General features: G+C 36.8%; 1 long non-coding RNA gene across 1 annotated transcript; it reads right to left on the reverse strand.

The window, feature by feature from the left end:
* Positions 1-300: 300 nt before the first annotated feature.
* Positions 301-7,523, reverse strand: LOC138065819 (uncharacterized). The gene is made up of 3 exons (XR_011138886.1): positions 7,347-7,523; positions 2,310-2,391; positions 301-1,083 (listed from the first exon to the last, which is right to left on the reverse strand). It is a non-coding gene; the product is annotated as an uncharacterized lncRNA (long non-coding RNA).
* Between the last annotated feature and the right edge of the window lie 17,718 nt (positions 7,524-25,241).

The following is a 25,241-nucleotide window of genomic DNA, read 5'->3' on the forward strand; positions in this document are numbered from 1 at the left end:
TAACTTTGTGTTTTGTTTTGGTTTTTTTTTTGTGTGTCTGTGTGTGTGCTATCATGGCAAACTGTCTAGTAATGTTAAAATCTTGAAAAAAATAGAGGAAATAATCAGCTAAAAGATATATGAAGAGTATCCTCATAAGTGCAAACAGGATTTGATAGAATAATTTACTTGATGAAAACTATATAAATATATAACTCTGTAAATATAGCTAATAGAATTTTGAAGTGTTTAAAATACAAATATAAACAAACAAATAAACAAATAAATAGAATTATAAGGGAATATGCTAATATTGCCAGGGTTAGTTAGATATACCCCTATTGATGTAGGAAGAAATGCACATGCTTTGCATTAGTTCTGCATTGTAGTACGTCTTCCTGCAGCATCAGCAACTACAGCAGCAACACACACAACGTGCAGTAGAATTATAGCCTCAAATTGCTCGACAGTTCTCATCTTAACTTCCTTGCTTTTACCATTATTTTAATTTCAAATGGGCTGATTAGGAGAAAATAGTAAGGTCTAAGCAGATGGTTGTCAGAAATCTGCTTACCACCATAATGCAATTGAGAGTTAGTGAGCAAGCATTTGCAACTTGCTACAATATAAAACACTCTCACATTAAAATGCCAAAAGAAATCAGAGTTGGAGAATATTTTATAAATGCAATTCGTTCTTTTTACTGTTTGCATTTCAGAATTATCAAGTGCATAAAAACACATGTAAAGGAATATGCCAAAACCTGTTACTAAAATAAACACTAAAATGAAACAGACACAGAAGTTTCAGATCATACATGAACTTTCCAATTAACTTTCTAAACAACCTGGAACAATTGATTCTGCTGAAAGCAGTAAGATTAATTAGATTAAAAATAACAGAGGAATATTAAGCCAAACAGCCAGTAAATTGATGTTTGATTTGTAAGTATTTTCTGCCAACATACTGTGCTCTTTCCTTGTGACGTTCCCAGGGTTATTGCTATTGAGTGAATGATTCAATTATCAAACAAACAAACCTGAATTTATGTAGATAATTAGCATGTTTTGAACTCAGCTGAAGTAGTCGTTCACATTTGTAGGACTTCAAGGAGCAGAAACAAAAGCACAAAGAAAGGAATAAGAAATTAACATTATTATTTGAAAGGTTGTGAATCCAAATTTAGTTAAATAAGACTAACAGAACTGAATTCTAAAGCCCTCGTGGCAGGTGTTCAGCAGAGCAGAAGATGCCTGCTTCTATTCTACTTCTTAAAAATACAAAGGGGACTAGGCAAATGGCACATGTATGTATAGTAGGTATGCATTTGTGCATGCTATACATTGGACACAAAAGCATACATGGTTTATTAGCTAAAAATCCCTGCTGTGAATTGTTCTTGTTTAGTAGACCGAGTCACAAGCATATTACTCATATGTAGATCTCTTCTGCCCCATCTACTGCTCACAGAGCTTCCCAGTGCTTCTCAATATTGCTGACTAGGTTAGATTTTACTGCTGGGGCAGAGAAGTTGGAATGCTTAAGGAACATCAGAAATGTGAAGATTAGGTTTGGAAAATTCCACTTCCCAGGAGCAGGGGAAAAAAATCCATCTATAACACATTAGCAACATTTCAATAGGGTTTTAACATGGCAGAGGACTAAAATACAGTTCTTGTTGATTTTAGTTGCAAATCAGAATGGGAGATGTCGGTGATTATGAGCATCTCTTTCCCATACACCCTTTCTATCACTTCTCCAGAGATTACTTTCTCCCTTTCAGCCTACTTTCTACTCTTCTTAATGAAGATCTTTTCACTCCTCAAAACAGCCCCTGAACATTTGCCTGAGTCCCACAGGAGATAGATTAGGGCCTGCTTCTAGTTCTACTGCACAAATAGGAAAGGGAAACACGGAGAGAGGGGCCAGGAAACTGCAAGGGTTTCTGCTTTGTTTTCCCCGTGGAAAGGGTGAGACAGATGGAGGAGAAACAGAGGCCATAGGCACAAACTCTTTCCTTCCTCCCTCAGCAGAAACAGCAATGGGCTGCACAAACAGAAGGTGGCGAAGGGTTTAGTCTAGAGCAGTCCCAGTGTCCTCAGTCAAAGGTGAAACAGTTAGCTGCTTGCTTAAACAATGATCTGCTTTGCCTTTGGTTCAAGTCAGATACACTTATTTCTCATGCATCATGGCTTCCTTCTCAACCTCATATCCCCTCTTGTCTTCAAAGCAAGATGGTCAATATTATTCACTTCCTACAAATAGCCACTACCCAGAAAACAGCTGCTACGTAAGTCTCAGTTAGAGCATTTATTAACTACTGTTCTTACCTGTTGGTCTTTTCCTTTGGTGATAGGATCTTTGAATGTTGCTTTAATCCTCAGGCTAAGATGCCATCTTTACTTTTTCAGCCTAAATTTTAATGAGAGGAAGAGACCTTTTTTTGGTTCAGATTTTGTTGTCTTGTACATAAAGAAATAGTATACTCAATGGCTTCTTATGCTTGGAAGTCTTGGAAAGGGGGAAAGAACTATGGAGTTTGGGTTTGTTTTTTTTTTCTTATTTGTTTGGTTTTGTTTTGTTTTGTTTTGTTTGCCAAAAGCTTACCACAAAATCCAGTCACAGAGAATCTCACTACTAGGAATAAAACTTTAGAGGAAGAGAAATTAAAACTGCTATGTAAATCAGATTTGTTAAACCTAGAGTTAGGACTGCTGAAGGGAGGAGTGGAGTTGGTAATGGAGTGTGTAGAAGTTTTGGATAAATGTGTGGATGCAGCCTGTTAGTTAGAACTATATGAAAATCTTTTGAGCAGCCCTACTGCCAGCCTAATAGAGAGTGTTTTGCAGTTAATGAGGCAAAAGCTATGTGGAACATTCACATATTATCAGACACAGCATACCATCACTTTCCTGGAAGTGAGTACAACGTACTCTATCCTCTCATGATTAAACTAGAAATATGTGTATTATGTCCATGAACTATCAATGTTTTACCTTGTTTTAATTTTTCTCCTTGAATTTGTGTCAATTACAAAAAGTTAGGATTGCTATTTCTATTTTAGTAGTACTAAAAATTCCTAGTCTAAGCATAATCCCATTGTCCTACATGCTTTGCTCTTGAAAAGCTGATGTCTTTCTTATTCCTAAGGCTTTGTAAATTAAAGGTCAGTTGTTATTATCTGTAAATAAGACCAATGAGGCATAAATTAAAAATTACTACTGATGAAAAATACTGATGGCAAAGAGATATTATAATATCCTACTTTTTAACTTACATCTTGTAAGTTACATCATTTAACTCATATTACAGAGTACATGTGTAACACCTTTCTTATTTCTCATTTTTTAAGTTTTATAAGATATAATCCTCATTTTTGTGCTACTGTTTCCCAAGAATTCTCTTCATGTTTTTTGATCATTGATGTCAACGCCCATAACAATTAGTGAATATATTCTAAATATGAAAGCTCAGATTCTCAGTAGTTTTGCACTATTTGGTCATAATTTATACCTCTGTAATGTGCATATAAATTTCTACCAAAAAGGCAGAATCATTTTATACCCACTTAACACAGGTGAAATTGACAATAAAAAGTGCAAGGCAGTGGAAATTTAGGCAATAGACATGCAATTATATTTAAAAAAATCAATAAAAACTCTTCCAAATTACAACCATGGCATGAACAAAATAAAGTAAAATCAATAAACTTTAAACTACCTTTCAGCATCCTTTAAAGTGCCAAGTTAAAAGAAAAACCTGCTCATACCTTGGATGTTAGAAAACCTGAGCAAAATTGGACAATTGAGATAGTAATTTCCAGAACTGAGAGTGCAATATTGCCAATTCTTCTTAGTTCTGGTGTCAAAATTTAGGTTAGTTAGCTTAAATGTCCCATTAGGTGTCAGTTTTTGCTGTTTATTAAAGAAAAAGAAATTTCCTATTTGAAAAGGACCTACAAGCCTAAGGAAAGCAGCCACAAAATATTGACTTATGCGCCAAAAGTAAAAGTAAGATAGATTATTGCGGGAAAAATAAAATCTGCTATTCCTGTGTGACCAGCAAAAAAAAAAAAAAAGTGCTTCTAACCCAGTTTTACAAATTTACCTCACTAAGAACATTATAGACATGGGAAACTGAAAATGTGAGATAAAACATAAATTAATTAACACATAAATGAATAAAAAAGTGATAGGCAGCTTCTGCTGCTATTTCCTGTTGTTCTTTCAGTGAAGAATATGTGTAACATATATTTGAAGCTACCAAATTATATTCTGCACACACATGGGAGTGCTGCAGAATCTCAGGCATGTTACTCAGAATTTGGGTCCAACTTGCCTTATAGTGCACACAGGGCCTGATTGCGGAGCATTTCAAAATTTATTTACTACAGTTTGGACAGAGCCTCTCTAGTTTCCACTAGTAAGCAAGGTGCTGTCTCTAAGCGAGCTTTCAAATAGATCAAATTACAGGAAACTGATGGATAAAAGCATACTATCAAAATGAAAACACTGTATTTGGAGATTGAGGGTGATAAGTTTAAGGAAAACATTACATTCTGCAAATCAGATATTTGATGCCAATTAGCATTTACAGGGCACAATAAATATGAACAGCTTCTGCAAGGAGTAGAAAGAAAGGTATGCGTGGTGAACAGCCAGCAAGCTGAAAAGATAGAACAGCATTAACACAAGATTACTAAAACATTAACTATGAAGACATCAAAAGAGAGGGAATTTTAAGAATATTAAAGCAGGAACAGGAGTAGAGGGTGGAGAGTGGAGCTGGGCGGAGATGTGTTAACAACAAGATCTGGCAGGAAAATATCCCTACCTTAGAGCTCCACCTGAAGAACGAAATAAAGAAACTGGTTACGGTAAGTGGGACTGTTTTATGTGCTATTCATGCAGTGATAATTGTGAGGACACGAGTACAAAAAAACTGCAGGAAAAGATCTACAAATTTGAAGAACATAGACGCAGAGATGGGAAAGAGAAATATGAAAATATGAAAAGGAAGAACACCAATATAGAACGAAAGAGAGGCATGAAGAATCCTGAAAATGCAGTTGAGAACACAAGCAAAGCTTTGGCATGTATATTTTTAATAGCTCAGGCTATAAGTAGACTAGAAGTATATTAGAAGGAAAAAAGAAGCATATTAGAAGGAAAAAAAAGAACAGAAAATACAAAAAAGGCCAAGCCATATCCCTGTTGACACCCTGTTATTATCTATGTTCTAGGGCACATCCACAAAATTCCTCCTTTTCTGCTCAGGGAAAGGAGGGTGAAATTTGTGACATGTGAGTATGAGGGGAGGATACTGTGAAGCCAGCAGGACAGGAGAACTGAAGACATTTTTCTTTTTTTTTTTGTAGAGTAAAGCCTCTAAATTCCCTATCTTCTAAAAAAAAATTGTTTTGAGGAAATGCTTAAGTGTTTCTCCTGTCTCTGAAAGAAACTGTACCTCTAGCAGGTGGCAACTCCTGTATGGCTTGTCATGTTAAAAAGTTTGCACTGTGTGTCCGTACAGGATCTGTGTGAATGTTCGAGGTGTGCATGTGCTCAAGCACAAGCAGGGGAGGAATTTAGTGTCTAAACAATAGAGAATAGGAAGTTTGAATGATAATATCTGTACAGGCAGACACTGACTTAAAGTGATGTTTATGGAGCTGTGAGTGGAAGGATTGATAGAGAATATAAGATAAAAAATGACTCAAAGGGAGGGTTGAGATGGAAGAAGCACATAACACTACACTTTTGAAAAACAGCTTACATGGTGAATGAAGAGGAGGGAAGGTTTTAACGGAAGACCCTTTTGTCAGAAAAACAGAGTAAAAGAAAAAGGATACTTGAAGGGTATACAGTATTTTTAATTGGTTAGTAAAATGCAGAAATAAAATCCAAATGTAAAATTAAACGAGACAGCTAGAAATGTGGGATGCTGAAGATTGCCTAAAGCAGCAGGATGCCCAGGGCCAGCTTTGACTACAAAGTTTCCAAATCCTTGCAATTGTGTTTGCAAATGACTTAAGTACAATGACTTTGCAGCACTTGTTACTTCCAATTTCTATAACATAATATGTATCTAACAGACAGCAAGCTCATCCTTTCCTGTCTCATCAAGAGCTACGTTTTTCAGCAGGTTTGTAGGAAAGTACATTTTCAGAACCTCACATTTTCTTCAGGGTGCACAATTTTTTCCTATTAAATTTGTACAGTGCAATTTTTTGCTTGAGGTAGCTATTGGGAATTTCAGAATACTTAGTATTGTAATTCTCAATACTCCATTGTCCTGAGTGGCGCTAAATTTTTTTTCCATATGATCTTACTATAGAAAGTGGAAAAAGTGAGCACTTGAGGTACCTCCTTTTTTTTTTTTTTAACAAGATAAAAATTAAGTGAACATTTGGTAGAATATGAATTCATAACTCTTTTGAGAATGTGTACCTCAAGAGTGAGTTACATTTGCCTAACGATATATATCTAAATTGTATAAGTCTACAGCTAACACTCTCCCTGAGCGCAGAGGCTCTACTAGGACACAGTTCACCTTACCATAAAGCAGATGGGTAAAAAAGGTCAACTATACTATTTTTATTCTATACAATTCTTATTTTCTTTTCATAGGGCTTGATGTCATAAGTTCAGATATTTGTTTGAAGGGAATCTCACCCTGTCCATGTCTACCAGATTTCTGATAGAATAGTAGGAAACAGCAAATGTCTCTTTCATTTTCAAATAAAGGACAAAACGTTATAAGACTTTTTCATTCTACAGGAAGTAGCTTCAATTCTTAATTACAGAAGATATTCCTAAGGCATAGCCATTCACTCTAATTTTTTTCTCATCAGGAAAAATGATGAGACCAGGTCAAAATTAAAACAAAAGACATAAATGGCAGATCTTTCCAGATTCTGGTCTTCCACCTGATGACCAGCTACTGTTTAGTCTTAAAAGTCTATGAGAATGTTGACTTTTCCAGATACAGCCAACTCTGATTGTAGGCTACAGACTCTATTTCCAATCTCCTCTCTTCAAAGGGATGGAGACTCATTCAGCCTCATTGAGGCCAAGTCAGATCATAGATCTCAGTACAAAAGTGGATTTATAACAGAGATTCGTTCCTTAGGGAATAGAGTAAGTAGCAAACAGAATACCTTTGGTATCGTTAGGGATCATTTGATTCAGAATCTTGAAATTACAGACTATGACCTTAGTTTCAAATTATTTGATTATTTCTGCCAGCAGTTCACCCACTCTCTTTGCAGCTATTATTTTCTGTTTTATCTATCACATTTATTAATTGATTAATTGCTTTATCAGTTCCAATGTAATATAGATCATGTGTTTGGTTTATGTACTCACCATGTATCTCGGAATTATTTCGATGGTTCCCAGTCTGCATTAGTACGTGTTTGACTAACTGCTGCTCAGAGTCTCTTTCAGTTACTCTCTCAGGTTCTCCATTACTCAGTACTCATCAGTTAACAACATGTACAGCTTGATTCCTTTTCCAGCTAATCTGTCAACTTGTACTCAGCTATCAGTTCTGTCACAGAGCAGCTGATATAGATAGGTGGATAGTTAATGCACCACTTTAAGTGATAGTCTTGCCTTTTATGATATTGCTTAATATTTCCTTTAGATTGCAGCAGAAAAGTATATATTCGGTAAAAGAAAATGTGTCTGAAAATTTGATACAAAATGTAATTGTAATTTTTTCAGCTCTATAGGAGAGTTTAAAGTCAAGTAAATTAAAAAAAAAAGAATCATGGCACTATGCATATTTTCCTGACTGTCAGACAGTGTCTAAGTTTGCTTCTATTTTCACAAATTCATTATGGGAGAAACAGCAGTCAATTAAGGGTTTACATCTCTCTTGCATCTATGTGAGGACAGAGATTAATACTTATTGTAAGTTCTGCTAAAGTTCTTCAGAAAGTCTGAAGGGACAAATAAAGATACCATAGGATTTCTGTAAGGAATGCGTGTTATATTCTACACCGTGACTAGGGGGACCAGCATAGTTTGCACTGTTTGTGGAGCTGTCCCCTTGCCAATGCAGAAGCTTCACATCACTCACATTTTTCCTTTGATTATTTTTATTTTTTTTTCTTTCCAGAATCTTTCATTATTACCTCCTTTATGTTTCTTGGAACATACCATGGACTAGAACCTATACACCTTTGTGTTGGAGCAGATTGCAATACCTACCTCCAGGTTCTTGCCATACATTGTGTATTATAAATTATTGTCATATATTGTATACTACAAGGTTTTATGTGCATTTGGGAAGCTGAGTTGCCGCTTACTGTACAACAGGAAACTGTACTGCTGATTACATGCATGCCCTCCAGGGACATCATTCCTCCACTTCCTGTAATACATCCAGTTATTGCCTTTCTCCATTCACTAGAAGATCCATTTATGGCCTTTCCAGGTGATAAACAGAGTCTAACGCTTTAACCTACTAATTACTTGCAGCAAACTCTCAAAGTCTAAAAATCTCCTGCATATTCCAGGTAATTTCTTCCCCCGCAACAAATTAATTTGCTATATAAATATGATTTCTTTTGTGTTCTGGGTAGAACAGTAAGACCCAAGAGTATATGTATATATGTTCCCTTAGCCTGAATGGTTAGAAAAATTGCTGTGCAAAAGTGTTGTAAATCTAGCATAAAAAAGCTAGTCAAAGGTTTGATCACAGGTTCTAGTCTACTTCTTTTTGTCTTCTCCTTCAGTTTTGGGTGGCATTTTTCCCCACTTCAAGTATTAACAACAGTGATGAAAGCAGAAAGGATGAGTAAACTTGGAGTTTGCCTTGACATTCCTCAAAAGAGGTAATTTCTTCCAATGTGACAGATCATGCTCCACCTTATCTATCGATTTTTTCCTGTAAGCAAAATGCCAGCTATGGTATGTTGGTGCAATATAACTGTATTGGACTTATAAATCCTGGTCTACGTAATAGGAAGCTTTTCAGACTATTCTATGGCTGTAGCTTTTCTCTGAATTGTTGTTTAGTGCTGTTTCATATTCATTATTCTATATGCTATTTGCTACTTCATTTGCTTCAGAAAGTGCTTTCACGTTGAATTGCAATGTTTGTTGCAATTCATAGCTGTCTTATCTCTACCTATATTGCTGTCAGCTGTTCTATGACTTAATATAGTATGACAAACCTCTAATGAACCCTTATCAATTTGATGTTGTTATGGTCCCCTTTTGAATTTTTATACTGCTACAATCATACTCTTGGTGGAGCTTTTGTTTTATTTATCAGATTTTGCTATGTGCTGGTATGCACAGTTTCTATTATCTGTATTTTAAACACATATAAGGCATTGTCAGCAGAGGAAAAATGATCTAATAAATCTTATTGTTTTTCAAAGAGCAGAAATGTGTTGTACACAATGTCATAAATATAAAACCATTTGTTTCCACAGCCAAAAATGCATTTTTACAGTTATGTCAGCGTTGGATTGTGGCTATCACTTCTACTTTTAATAACTGAGAAACAAAAATTGTTTCGAAATATGAAAATTAGACTTGTAAAACGTGTGTCTATAACTGCAGAAATGATTGGGCCCACAAAAAAAGAATTTGGCTTTCTATCATCCATCTAATTACAGAAATTCGTGATATTAGAAGAAAGTACTGAGGAAGATTAGGTGTCTAAAATGGTGACCTACAAATACAACCAGCTGAATAAAATGCTGCCTAATGCTATTAGTAAGCGCACCAAGGAGCATGGATCTTCACCCTTCATTCCCACAGGTTTTCATGTTTTATTCTGTGCTGGAGGAATCTGCTTTCTTCCCATCAGAAAAGGAGATTCCTAGCTGTGATATAAGTAGTCAGTGAATCAAAAAGCGACTTTGCTTTCATGTGTTTGGAGAGATGCCCTAACTACAAGGCTATTTGGCAATGTGGGGGAGAGGTATCCTCAGAATTTTCTGCAGGAATTTTAATTAAATAATAAAAGTCCTTATTGGGCCAGTAAGAACATGACTGGATATCCAAAAGACTAAGGTACTCAGCTATAAACAGGTAAACCTGGGATTTGATGCCTCTGCAGTGAGTTTTTTGGGTATTTTTATTAGAAGCGTTCACTAGAGCAGGTAGGTGAGTACCCTAACCAGCAGGCTGAGGAGTTATGGTCCATTTCTTTCTCAGTCTCACTCAGTGAGTGTTTAATATGTATATGTGGAACAGAAGGGAATGAGATGACCTAAAAGCCACCACTAGTGCAAAATGTTTTCTACACTAGTGCTGCTAGCACCCACCTGGGAAAGGAGAGAAATGGCTTCAAATCTCCTCAGACAGAGAAAGCAGACCTGGATCAAGGATGACCTAGCTGTATATGTCTTTGTAGTGCAATAAGCAGGTGTGCTAGACAACCTCAAAGTATGAATAATTTAATAGATCTTAGAATGAAACACTTCATATTTTAAAATAATGGAAATATTGGAAAGGAGTCACCTCTCTTAAATTTTCTGTTAAAAACTTTGCATAACTTTCAATGCTTTTTATTAAAAAGAACAAATAAATCATAAACTTTACCCGGATTTAAAAATTATTTAAACACAATTATGTATGATCACTTTGGGATCAGTTTTGACTTTCATAAACTGCTTGAGAATAGCAGAAATAGATAAAAATTCACTGAAGTGTGAGTGTTATGTTAGCAAAAAAACATCTATATAAATATTAATTTATATTTTTTATCTCATGAGCTGTGGAAAACAGCATATTAACTCTAAATAGGTTAAAGGAGAGTTTTAGATGCAGACTGTTAAAAAGGCTGCAGAAATATCTGCATAACAAGGATAACATATGTAAAAAAGTGATATCAACAAAAATATTGTATGGGATGGTGACTAAAAGAGAAAAGTAATACGATAAAAAGGGAGAAAAAGAGAAGAGGTGCAAAAAAGCATCAAGTACTGCAAGATTCAAATCTGACACAAAGAAATTAACTACTGTGAACAGTATGAACACCCACACAACCAAAAACAAGAAAAAAAATGGAAAGGGCAGCTGCTTTTTAAATTTAAGGAGAGAGATGTAGTAGTGTTCATGCTGTTTCTGCTCATATATAAGCCGGTGGACAATTTCAGTCTTCAGAGCAGATGTAAATCTCTGTTTTTTGTGGGAAAGAGTAGACAATGTATCGGGACATTGAAGAAGACCAGGATATAATGCTGGGCTGTTTTATTATCCTGAGTAGAGGGGCAGGATCACCTCCCTCCACCTGCTGGCAACACTCTGCCTAAGGCACCCCACAATACCCTTGGCCTTCTTGGACACAAGGGCACACTGCTGCCTCCTGCTCAACTTGTTGTCCACCAGCACTCCCAGGTCCTTCTCGGCAGAGCTGCTTTCCAGCAGGTCAGCCCCCAGCCTGTACTGCTGCATGGGGTTATTTCTCCCAAGGGGCAGGACCTTGCACTTACCTTGGTTGAACTTCATGAGGTTCCTCTCTGTCCAAGTCCCTTTGAATGGCAGAGGGATATTGTAATCCCAAAAAATACAAAATAAAAAACTGGGTTTTTATTGTTTTTTTGGTTTTTTTTTAAGTAAAGGAAAGCAAAGGTACTCTGGAGAAACATCATAAGAAATTCACTGACAGACTGAGAAATATGGATAGGAAGGTAGTTCTAAGTAGGTATGATCAATAACATCTTCTCTACCTGATCTTAAACTCTATCTCCTATTTTCTTCTTTAAAGATTTTATAAAAGTATTGAAATATAGCTGCAATTTCACTTGAAAAATATGCTAAGCACAACTGAGTAAGTTTGGGGCACTCCATTCTTCTTTTTCTTATATATTCATATTTTGTTCCATTCTTCTAAACTGTATGGATAATTTAATCTGTTGTCTTGTCTCACTCATTGCCCAGTTTTTTACAACAGCTAATACATTTTTATGTACAATAGCTATATATTTTTATTAAGCTAGTTTGGTAGCAGGTTCTGTCCAATTATTGCTAGCACATCCAAGGAATAGGAAAAAAAAAAAACAGGTCCATGTAATCAAGGGAATTCTGTGAAGTTCTCCAAACAATTCAAGAACATCATATGTATTCCCTTATATGTTTAAGTCAAAGAAGGTGAAAAAATATATATTAGATACAAATCTTCAATAAGTGATTTCTTGCCTCTTAAAAAAAAAAGAAATGTAAAATGTTAATTCCAAAGTTTTCAGAGAAGCATTAGACATCTCATTTTCAAGACCTATTGAAGCTTGGTAACTAATAAAAACTGGTGACTTCAAGTGCTGAACTCTATATGTGTCCATAATAGTGGTAGAAAACAATTAAATTCTGTGTTTTCTCTGGTACATGTTTAAATACTCTAAGATATAAAAAGCCAACCTTTGAAAAAGGTTGATAACCTTTTGAGAACCTTTGTTACTTAAAAATCCTTGATATTTTTATTTAGTATCTTCTAATTAAAAATAAAAATTTGTTGACATTAAAAGGCATATTATATGAAGATAATAAAAGAAAAAGTGTCAGATGAGAACTAAAGGAAAATTATTAACATGGATAGATTGCATGCTGTAAAAATATACCTGCTATTAATTAAAAACATTTTAAATTTAATATAAATACAAGCAGATTTTTTTCCTGCAATTGCTCAAATGATTTACTGAGTTAATACAAGTCCAGATCATTTCTATTGATTCCTTTAATCTTGTTAGTCTCATTTACTAGGCTTATATTTCACTGTATTTGTGTATGACAGGACAGTGAGCCATTGCTTCATATTTCTGATTCAGTCACTTGGTCTTGTTGGACTCAGTGGAATTTTTAGCTACTCAAGCAACACGCTAATGAGATAAACTAGTAAAGGCAATGCAGTGATTAAATACATGCAATACCATAAGTGTATATATATTGTTCAACATCTCCGGGGACTTAAATTCAAAAGGCAAAATTTTCTTAATACAGTACTATGGTAATAATTGACCTTTGAACTGAGGACTCTCAGGACCAGAAAGAACCAAGTAACCCCTCCAGACTGGAAGAAAGCCAGTGTCACTCTGGTCTTCAAAAAGGGCAAGAAGGAGGAGCCAGGAAACTCCAGGCCTGTCAGCCTCACCGCCATCCCTGGAAAGGTGATGCAACAGCTCCTCCTGGAGGTCATCATTAAGCATGTGGAGGACAAGAAGGTGACCAGGAGTAGTCCGCATGGATTCACCAAAGGGAAATCATGCTTGGCCAACATGATAGCCTTCTCTGATGGAATGGCTGGCTGGGTAGAGGAGGGCAGAGCAGTGGATGTTGTCTCCCTGGCCTTCAGCAAGGCTTTGGACACTGTCTCCCATCCCATCCTCACAGGCAAACTCAGGAAGTGTGGGCTGGATGAGTGGACGGTGAGGTGGATTGAGAAGTGGCTGGCTGGCCGAGCTCCGAGGGTTGTGGTGAATGGCGCAGAGTCAAGTTGGAGGCCTGTAGCTAGTGGTGTGCCCCAGGGGTCAGTCCTGGCTCCAGTCTTGTTCATCTTCGTCATTAGTGACCTGGAGGAAGGGACAGAGTGCACCCTCAGCAAGTTTGCTGAGGATACTAAACTGGGGGGAGTGGCTGACACACCAGAAGGCTGTGCTGCCCTTCAGAGGGACCTGGACAGGCTGGAGAGGTGGGCGGAGAGGAACCTCCTGAAGTTCAACCAAGGCAAGTGCAAGGTCCTGCCCCTTGGGAGAAATAACCCCATGCAGCAGTACAGGCTGGGGGCTGACCTGCTGGAAAGCAGCTCTGCCGAGAAGGACCTGGGAGTGCTGGTGGACAACAAGTTGAGCATGAGGCAGCAGTGTGCCCTTGTGTCCAAGAAGGCCAAGGGTATTGTGGGGTGCCTTAGGCAGAGTGTTGCCAGCAGGTGGAGGGAGGTGATCCTGCCCCTCTCCTCAGCCCTGGGGAGGCCTCACCTGGAGTGCTGTATCCAGTTCTGGGCTCCCCAGTACAAGAGAGACACGGCGCTACTGGAGGGAGTCCAGCGGAGGGCTACCAAGATGCTGAGGGGACTGGAGCATCTCTGCTATGAGGAAAGGCTGTGAGAGCTAGGCCTGTTCAGTCTGGAGAAGAGAAGACTGAGAGGTGATCTCATCAACGTGTGTAGTATCTGAAGGGAGGGTGTCGAGAGGATGAGGCCAGGCTTTCTCCGTGGTGCCCAGCAACAAGACAAGAGGCAATGGGCAGAAACTGAACCACAGGAAGTTCCATCTGAACCTGAGAAAAAACTTCTTTCCTGTGAGGGTGACAGAGCATTGGAGCAGGTTGCCCAGAGAGGTAGTGGAGTCTCCTTCCTTGGAGATACTCAAAACCTGCCTGGACGCAATCCTGTGCAACGTGCTCCCTGCTTGAGGAGGGAGGATGGACTAGATGATCTCCAGAGGTCTCTTTCCACCTTGACCATTCTGTGATTCTATGAGTCTGTTCTGCCCAGCATGATGAATAACAGCCACAGTACATTGGTAACTGATACATCTGGCTGCAGTGTTCATGCTCTGCTTACTACACTTCCAGCTGTACACTTCCAGCTGTAGTATGTAACAGGATATATATAAAAGAGCCTATATCCAGCCAGAGATGGAGGATAAGGACTTTGAAAGCAGGATTAACATTACATTCAGCATAATGGATGTGGGTTAATGGCTTAAAATTACATCATTTCCTTTAAATGAGTGGGAGAGAACATGTCTGTTAACAAAAAAAAAAAAAAAAAAGAAGCGTAGGATTAATCTATTGTAAACTAAGCTTCTAAAAGTAAGGCCTCTAAAACTGATCTGACTTCTAAGCTCTGCTTCTAAGGTACAATTACTTCCATCCTAAAGTGGAACTCTTCAATGAAATTGAATCCGAATGTAAAATATCCTGTGTGTTTTTGTTGACTCTGCAGGGAGTCACATTCTCAGATATATAACTTTTATGTGAATTTGCTTTTGATAAAGGATTTAGTAGCCCAAGTAAATCTAAAAGGTAGAAAGAAAGAAGAAAATATTCTCTTTTCTGCAGCCAACTACTGAAATATGTCCGGAAATTCAGACTTACTTTTCATATCTGTAAGCCAAGAAGTTTAGACTGGTAAAGAATTCGCTCGCTTGTGTTCCCTACCTGCAGTATGGAAATGGATAACACTGGGTGCAATAGCCAAAGCTTTAAAAAAAAAAAAAAAAAAAGGTGAGTCAATTGAAATATTCTCTTTGAATTCAGCTAATTGTTGGTTTTTTTTTAATATGGAAGTTATTGTATTAATAGGCACTGTGGCACCCTATTGCCATTTACACTTATGCTACACTGATGCTGTGAAAGCCACTTTTAATCATACCTTCTCAATCATACCGCAAGAAATTTATGAATATATTGTCCTCGCACATATGTCATGTTTTAAATTCAACAGATTGCAAAGAGGAAGAAAGAAAGTGAACATATGGCCTGAGGTATCTCTTATTACCTGTGGTTTTCTACAGTGGAGATTTTGCCATCAAAGGTTGCTATCTGCAGCTCTCTTTCTACTCAATGCAATGGAATAGGTGTTTAAAGTTTCATCCTCGTTTTAAGGTAAACCGGACTGCACTCTAAACGAGCCTGCATCTCTCCATTGACTCACAGAGTGGCTAGCTCAAATAGAGACGTCTGCTCTGCAGCCATAGCCATCCAATAAGATGAACTGAACCCAAGATGTTGCTGCGCCAGGAAGTCATGTAGTTACAATATATTTGCAGCGTTGCCTGCCTAGTTCTGCTTTTCTTTGAGCGTGAAAGTCTGATAAATTAAAAGGGAATATTTTCACATGTACTAAGAGAATTTGTTGATTCAAAGGTGATGTTTTCTCAGTATGCCACCAAAGAGGGCCTGCACTGTATATAAAAATAACTTCAAAGGTGATAGCCTTTCTGGAAAAAAACAAAAAAACACTTGTTTTCTCTTTCACTGTGTCTGCCCTACAGCTTTTTTTTAGTTTCTTCTATGCCTTTATGGAACAGACACAGTTTTAAATTTACCTTTCACAATTGGTTTATTGATTTACTTTACAATTTTATCTTGAATAAATAAATGTTTTTGAGAGTGTGTTGCTAGACTTTCTGAATCATTTTTGCATTTTGGGCTTTATATATGCATTTTTAAAAAATGCAAGTCTTAATCTACAAAGCACCATACTGTTGATATACAAGATAAAGCATCCTAATTATACTTTTTATATTTTTACTGGACATACCTCAAAAAATATATTTTCTGTAATTAAATATTTTCATATATATGATGGTGATGATAGTAGGAAAATAATAGTAATTGCATCAGATATGTGGGTAGAAAGGAGGTACATATTGATTTTTAGATGATGATCTGTTACAACATCCCTTTGCTCATGTCTTTGGACTTCAGTGTTATGAGAGCAGAGTTGAAATGATTAAGTTCCCCCAGATGTATCTCCGGAAAACTTGTAGAGGCCTTCTAAACATCTCAAAAGACAGTTTGACAAGATATATCCAGAGGAAACAATAGTATGATAATCACAGAGTCCTGGGAAACTTGTTCTAGGTGACCTGAGATAGGGGCTTGGACTAGATGATCTCTAAAAGTCCCTTCCAACCTTAGGTATTTTGTGATTCTGTGAAAATTAAAATTCTGGAAAAAAAAAATCTGAAAACTCTGGGGCATTTAGCACCCCTGTGCAGATCGAACTGCAAACCTTTTCATCCTGTAGTGAAAACGTATTTAATTAATGTTACAGAAAATATTAAAAAATAAACAAAGCTTTCTGAAGTTTAACTACTATCCTATGTACATGGAAAGAAAAGAATCCTTGATAGACGTAACAAGTGACTAACAGAGAATTACAAAATAATTTTGAAGTATCAAAGTGAAAAATATAAACTTAAAGTCTTTTTTTTCAAAATCACAACATTATATTAGGTCAATTACAATGATATTCTAATTCCTAAAAAAAAATCCAGAGTTGATAAAATAAGCAAAAATAAAAAGACATAACTATGTAAACCTTCACTGAATATATTTTTCTATGTATTTAAGTAGTAAACCTTATACAAACATTTCAAGATCTTTTGATTTGCTTACAAATAAAAAAGTAAACCTCTTGCATGTATTTTCAGCACTTTTGCATCTTATCACTGCCTCAAGAATACTTAAGTATAAAACTTTATTTTTTATTGCTATTCCTAACTATTTTTGCAAGCAAAGTAGGTTTTAAAAGATTTACAGAATGGTTAACTTGCAATTGGTTTTAACTATCTAAGGTTTTATTTACTGAAAGCCTTTTTTGCATCTTCTGTGTGAAAATTTTTATCCTATAAGGAAATATTCTCAGTATCAAGTGTTGACTGCTCATGAGTTAGAACTCAACAACGGTACAGTATGCAGTACGCAATGGATTTCGAATGGCCATCAGAGCCAGTGGGGATGTCACGAATACAGTATGCATCATTGATAAATGCCCTCAGGAGGTCTGTTCTGTGTATTAAATGCAGCAGAGATTGTACTAGAAACAGTATGTAATCTACTATGTGGCGTGGGATTTGGCTTGCTTATATTCAGGTGTTTTTGTATGTGACCTAGATATCAACATAACCATTGCATTGACACTATCTGGGTTAGTTAATACCAGCCCTAATACCAATGGAGTCTGGAGAACTGTTCAGCTCATGCTGAAGTAGACACCTCCATGTGATGTCTAGACTCTACATCTCTAGACTCCACCAACTGACTCCATCAACCTCCTTCTACAATGGTAGAAGCTTACACGTTTAGCTCACGCGCATATTTCCATTGTAAACACTTGAACTTAAGGCAATCTGAATCTTACCTAAGTTAGAGTTGCTAGTAATTTCCTACTCTTTTTAGTTCTTGACTTGTGAATTTAGCATTTTAAATAGGTTATTCTGAAAGCAAGGAGGGGAAAAATAGTCAGATAGAACTGAACTAACAATTGATTGTAGAAAAGTGTGGAATTTTAAGCTCCACGGCACAGGCATCTATTGCTTGAACAAGAAAAATAGAAGATACTGTACTAGTCTAATTCGTGAGAACAAGAAATACATTGTAATCTCTGGGTCTCGGTATGCATCCTGCTGCTTAAAGAGTCTTTACTGGTGGGTTCCAAACCTATTTGCTGGGCATCTAACATTAAGAGTTAGGACCTCGACTTCAGGTCTACATACAACAGGTATGCCTTTTTTTCCCCTCCAACCTATCCTGTCTGTTTCAGCTTTAATGTTTCTATTCTTTTATCTAGCTACTCTAGCCATCACTTGTATTTATCTCAAAACTGTTCTAGCAGATTTGCAGGACTGCATTCCTCTTGTAGGCCCTTCTCCCTTTCCATTCTGTTGCTATCCTTGCATTAACCACCCAATCTTCTGCTTATAGTACTCTGCTCTCTCCTTGTCCTCACTTTAGTTCACCTTCCCCCATCTTTACCCTATTCTATTCAAGCAATATGCCTTCCTCCTTAACCACTATACTGTTGCAGTAAAAAGTTGAGGCTATGTTTAAATATTAAATTAGACATAATATATTTTCCTTTCAGGAAATACTTTACGGAAAGGAAACTACAGAAAGTGAAGGAAGAAAACATCAGTAATACACTAACTTGACCATCATTAATTATTCTCACACATATAAAACTTGCTGTCTAGGTGTTAGTAGTGAAGTATTAAGAGCACAGAAGAGACACTTGGTACTCTCATTTCCAATTTCCATTGTCAAAACAATTTCCACTAGCTGGAAACTGCAAAGTAAAAATTGCAAAGTAGAGCCACTTTCAGAAAAAAAGCTCCAGGAAATTTCAGGAGAACCATAAAAAGGATCTACTGAGCCTATATGAATGCTAATGTTCAGATCTGAGGAAAAAAAATCACAGGTTTGGTAGAAGACACATTCCTCATACTAAATAAGACCTGTTAAGTCTTACTGTTAGATCGAGAGAGTTAAATGATGTAATGAGAGACCCGGTTCTATTCCGTTTGCCTTGCTAACCATGTCCTCTGTTTCCAGCAGCTCAGCCACTCAGTCCATATCCTCATGCAAGCTCATCTGGCTGATTAACCAGATCTGCTGCACAGGGCCAAGGAGCAGAAGATGCACCAGAATCCATTCCAGGAGCTGCACAGTCTAGCAGAGTTCAATGTCCAAATGGATACTTATAGAAGTCAAATTTTGCATCTGCAGATGAACATTATAGTTCTTTCCTTTCTTGGGACTTCATATGACCCTTTATCTGTCACAGAAATGAGGAAAGGTGCCCCATCACAGTCTGTGATATTTATCCTGTTGATTAAAACCTCAGCTGCAGATGTCATGTGATAATGCAAGAATATCAACTTTCATTCTCAACAATTAAGACTTCAAAAAAACACTTGAGATCTAATTTCATTGAATTGTTTTTAAATTAGATGTCTTGAGTGTCTGATGTTAAAAAGATATTAAAGAAAAAATGAGATTTTTAGCTTTTCCAGTCCTTATGTATGACGGCAGAATGCATCAATTTGTGAATCTTGCGTCAACAAACAGGAGAACAAAACAAACATGTTCTCCAATTTTTTAAAAGAAATTAAAACTATTTTAGCTGTGACTCTTCAAAAATACACCAGCCAAATTTGAAAACAACTTGTGAGCACAAAAAGCTTTGTTTTTGGTCAGATTGTGAATAACTGGAAACTGGTTTTCCTTGCGGAAAGCTGAGACCTCAGATCTCTTTGCTCCTATGATCAGTACTTCTAATGAATGTTGGGGTGTAGAAGAAACACGATGGGACCTTCAGTAGGTAAGAGGTTCTGCCATGGATGCTTGCTGTTAACAACTAGAGCTGGCATCGTGGATATGTCATTGGAGTGGACAGCTCTCCAGCTATATCTGCATTTACCAAAAAAATCTTGGATATGTGAGCAGACCTTCAGATATTTCAGGACAGAAGATGTATCCTTGCACGTGCATTTGCACAAACTTGTGTTTGTAAGACTATATCAGTTGTTACCACGTAGCCCTAATGATACCGAGGATATGAATGAAACTTTGACCATGTCAGTGATGTGGATAGAAACCTGGCAATGTCAAAAATAAATAAAGAAATAAATAAAAGAAGCCTTAGCTTTATCACTAATGTGAACATAGCCCTTTTTATGAAGGATAGTGGGATAGAGCCTTGCAGAAAAAAAGCCCTGTCTATTACAGTGGTTGCCATGGAACCCAGAAATGTAAGAGATGTTGATGAAACCCTGGCAATGTCAAAGATGGGGACAGAGCTTTGGCCGTGTCAAATGGTTGCTATGGAGCACTGCCTCTATTAGAGATGGGACTAAAGGTCTGGCTGTGTTAGAAAGGAGGATGGCACTCACAATAGATCAGTGTTTGCCTCTGATATTTGGCCATGTTAAAGAAAGCCAGGAACGGACACCTGGCTATTTCAGAGCTGGGCATAGAGCTCTGGCTACATCAGTGTTTGTTGTTGGGCTATTATTTTATCATATAATAGAATGAAGTTGCCACATATCTGTTATTTATCACGTATGTCAGACACAAGGATAGATTTGGGGTTATTTTAGATACAAAGATTGATCTCTGACTATGTTAGAGATTGGCAGGCAGCTCTACTTGGGATCAAGACCGGTATGTGTCTTTGCATGTCAGAAACATAAGTAAAGCTATACACTGACCTACTATTACTCTGACCGTATCTCTAATATATTAATGGAAATAAGATATGAATAGGAGGAGAGTGCATGTTTTCTACGTGTATGGTTAAAATGGCACGCTGATCAGAGCAGAAGTAAGAATGAATCTTTAAATATATCAACATTTATACTTTTCATTTGGATAAGTCAGAAACACATACAAAGTTACGTTAGTTAGCACAACAAATATGATTATATTCATGGTCATTTGGTGCTTGTTTCTCTAAAAGATAGTAATGGTTGTATATGGGAGAATGGGAAAGTACTCCTATTTTTATCAGATGTGCATTGACTATCTTTTCTTTGCTGGATTCCTTGTTCCTAGAGAGTGGCAAGACACACTTAAAGTGCATTGATTTTGTCCTGGAAATGCAAAAAATGCGTTTATTTAAAAAAAGTCTTAGTGATGTTTCAGATTTTATTCTGAAAATCTCTGTACTTACAAATGCAAAGAAGATCTACATATACAAAAAAAAAATCAGAATAGTGTTATTAGAATTTTCCAAGGTTCTGATATGGTTAAGATTTATCAAAAAGTGTGACAACTGTGATAAAAGAGTTCATTTTAAATTGAGGCATAGCTGTGGAAACTTATAGACGCTAAACTTATAGATGCTAATCCTGCTCATGCCATAAATAGAGAGAATATACTATTGATCCATTAAATTATAGATACATAATTTTATAGAAGATATGCACTCTAAAGCTTACAATAAAGCTTAGGCTATAGCAAATATGAAATAGAATTCTTTCTATGTCAATAGCACTTTGTAGCTCAGTGAAGAGGAAAGATGCTTGAATCTTTGGAAGGATGTAAAGAAGAAACTTTTTGACAATTAGCCACGCAAGTGGCTTTTGCAAAGGACACAGTGATTGTTGTTTCCATTGCAAATAATCATGACCGTAGTTAAGTGTTATAGCAGAAGATGTAGTCCTTTCTTCATTACTTGTGCCTAGTCGGTAATTTTGACCCCGATTCTTTGTAAGAGATAATTAGGGACCCCAGCTCCGTAAAAGCTGCTTTGGCTATACCTTTGAACAGCCCTCCTCACTAGATATATTAACCAGTGCTGGACTGATGGGAGCGCAATGGCTGGCAGTCATGGGAAGCAAATAGTCTGTCTAGATGAAGCTGCAGAAAGGGTAACTTTCCCAGCTGAATGGAGAGGAGAGGAAAGCAGAGCAGAGCAGAGGGGAAGAAGGGAAAGAAAGGGAGGGGAGAGGAGAGGAGAGATCAAATTAATGCTTTCTTATTGTTGAGTATTTCTTTTAATTGTTATCAAAGAAATGGACATCATGTATATAATTAAACAAATTTTGAAATGTTGTGGTCAGATCTATGCCTGATGACATTGTATTGCATTACATAGACTCAACTAGACAACATTTTAAATTGAAAAGAATGCTGCTTGAGATGTACATGATATGTGCCCTTTTAAAAGGCATGCTTTGTACTTATTAATTAATACTCTGAGGTTGTTTATATTTAGCCATCAGCTCCATCTGGGGCAAACAGCAAGATACCTCATGAAGGCACAGATAATGAGCTGTTATACTTTCATATAAATGTCTTGTGTTTTGTAATCAAAGTCAGTAAGTTTGTTCAGACTTTAGAGACGGAAATAAAGTGTGGTACAGAAGGGTAAATATAGAAACTAGCAAAATTCTCCCTTCCTTTGATAATGAAGAGATAGGGTAAAGTTGGAAGGCAAAGGGGAATTCGCTAATTCATTGTCACCCAGAAGTCATTGCAGAAGATGTCTTCCCCAGCATTTCTGCACGGATAAAGTTTTAAAATACTGCACCTTCTAAAGGACTACAGTAGTTACAGCCTTCTCCTACTTGAGACGTAAACTCTCCATCTGTGCTTGGACCTGAATCTGCAGCCAGATTCTCTATTAGCTATAGAGTACACTGACAGAATCTTTCCAAAAGTCTGGAAAAAAATTCTTTCAAAGGCATTTATGTGATCCTTAAAAATGTGAATTTACTTGCCTTTAACAGGGATTCATGACTAAACAGCATGACTGAAGCCAGCTTTTCAGGATACATAGATTTTTATTCCAGCAGCTCATGCTGCAATATCCAAATAAATTGAACATAACGACTTTTCTTTCTGCATGATAGTGCCTTTAAAATATGTAAATAAAAACTGTTTACACAGGACCGTGATGACCTCTGGGTTCTTTGCTTTACAACACTTATCTAAAATAGAATTGCATATTATGTTTAAGACTCTTCACTTGTACATTTTATTAAAATGATACTTAAGCTTTAGCAATGACAGTACCCATTTATCAAGTGGCCTGTTCCTTGTTTACACAGCTACAAAGAGGATTTGGAAGGGAGCAGAGAAAGAAGCATTGGAGAGGCAGGTACCATTTTGATACTGGTTGACATAAGTTTACTTTGTAAGCATCAGAACTTAAAGGACACTAACACACAGGCACACATAAAACAAGTATTGCTTCTCTGTTCAAGGTACAGTTCATGGGGCAAAAGAAGAGAAGAGTAATTGTCATATTTTATTTGTACACACACACACACATACACACACACACATAAATTGAAAGAAATTATTTGCTGCTGTGACCTCCTTAAATAAAACTTGGTCAAACAAAGGCAAGAGAATTCCTTGTAGGATTTAATCAGCAACAATATTAATTTAATAGTCAGAGGCTAGAATAAGACAGATTGATTTATTGACTGTATATATGCAAGTTAGGCCTCTGAGCTCACATTGTCCTTTAAAAACAGCTCTGCCCTTATGTCCCTGTAAAGAATAATGTTTTCAAGGGTATTTTGTATCCAAGGTGATTTTTTTTTTCTCTTTCTGTGTGTGTGTGTGTGTGTATGTATATATTTATAGATATACACACATGCAAATTTGCATACATATACGTACATATATATTTTTCGGACAGGTTTCGCTTATGTCAGACTACAGTTGGAAGAAGAAGTAAACATATTGATCTGACCTTGTACACTTCAGTACAGTCTGGATGTCACAAAGGAAGAGAAACTTCTAATGGCAATTATGCACTGTTCTTATCTAGTATTTTTCTAATGATTAATTCACTGGGAAAAAATAAGAGAGAGTAGAAGGAAACATAAATTTTTTTAATGCTCTTTTTTAACCAATTTATTAGGAGTGGAAGTCTGAAGTTTTTATTTAAGAAGCTAGCCCAGTTCATCTTCTGACATACTCTTACCTCATTTGAGCACTCTCCATTGTTGGACAAGGCATTGGTATTTTTAGTCATTCTCCAAGATGCAAAGCTCATTTATCTGACCTTTTCATTGTCTGGATTATATGGGATTCCATAGTTCATTTGCTCTGAAAGTTGAACCTTTTGCCAAAACCTTCCTGGAGCTCTGTCCTCCAGCATTGTTTATGTCTGTTCCCTCAGAGTTATATCCAGCTGGAAAACAGGGTTGGAAGATTAATTTCTCAACCTTTATTTGCTTGTGGTCAGATCTTAAAAAAGGAACACTACCCTTTACAATGATACAAAACGAAAATCTAAATTCATAAATCCAAAATTACAAATGTGTAAATCCCTAATATGTGGTCATCAAACTATGGAGTTACTTAAATTTCGTGTTAATTTTTTTTTTCTTAATTATTTCATAAATATCATAAACTGTACTTCTTCCTAACATGATAATCATCAAAGGCTTTCCAGAGAGAATCAGGTTACTGTGTGATGCTATAAGTTTTTGATAATTCTTGAATAAAACAGTATGTTTTAGCACAAAGATGTGTTCTGACACAAAGGGAACTTGGAAAAGAATGTGGGATTAAGGTGAGGGAGAAATAGAACTGCCTCTTCTGGCAGCACTGCCAGCTTATCCTGGTTTGGTGTGACTACTGAATGAGAGTGGGAACTCTGCTAAGGCCAACAAACTACTTTACAGCCAGATAAATTCATCGGATATTTATCTCTGTTCAGAGTAACACCTACTGTTATAAAATATTTTTGTTGTTTGCATGTGTGTGTGTATACACACACACACACACACACACACACACACACACACACACACACACACACACACACATGTATGAGTGTGTGCGTGTGTGTGTGTGTGTACATAGAGTGAAAAACAGACGGTAATAACAAATAGTTATTCTGTATAGGGTGAACTATCTATGACTCTAGAACAAAAATGTATTAGAGAGGACTACAGGCATGGGATGCTAGTGGGAGCCTTGGAAGTGTGAGCATGGGAGTGACGCCTGTGTGCCCAAGGCTCTACCCAACTCACCAATAATCAGTTAGTGATGATTAAGAATTATAACCTTGCAAGCTGGGTAAAAACAGATTGGAGGCTTTAAAAAAGAGAGAACAGAGTGGGGACCAATGAAAAAGCATACTGCTGAGTGAAGATAACCAAAACTGGTCTCCATCCAGCTGAAGGATAGAGGACTCCCAGAAAAATGTATAAAACCTATGGATATTCTGGTTAAGGATGCATTAGTGCTCATTCCTGGGAGCAGTTGCAGATATTCATGCTGGGGAAGTGTTGTTGCTGCTGCTACATGCATATATATGCATATATATGC

Source organism: Struthio camelus, chromosome 1 (assembly GCF_040807025.1).
Source record: "Struthio camelus isolate bStrCam1 chromosome 1, bStrCam1.hap1, whole genome shotgun sequence".
Classification (NCBI taxonomy): Eukaryota; Metazoa; Chordata; class Aves; order Struthioniformes; family Struthionidae; genus Struthio; species Struthio camelus.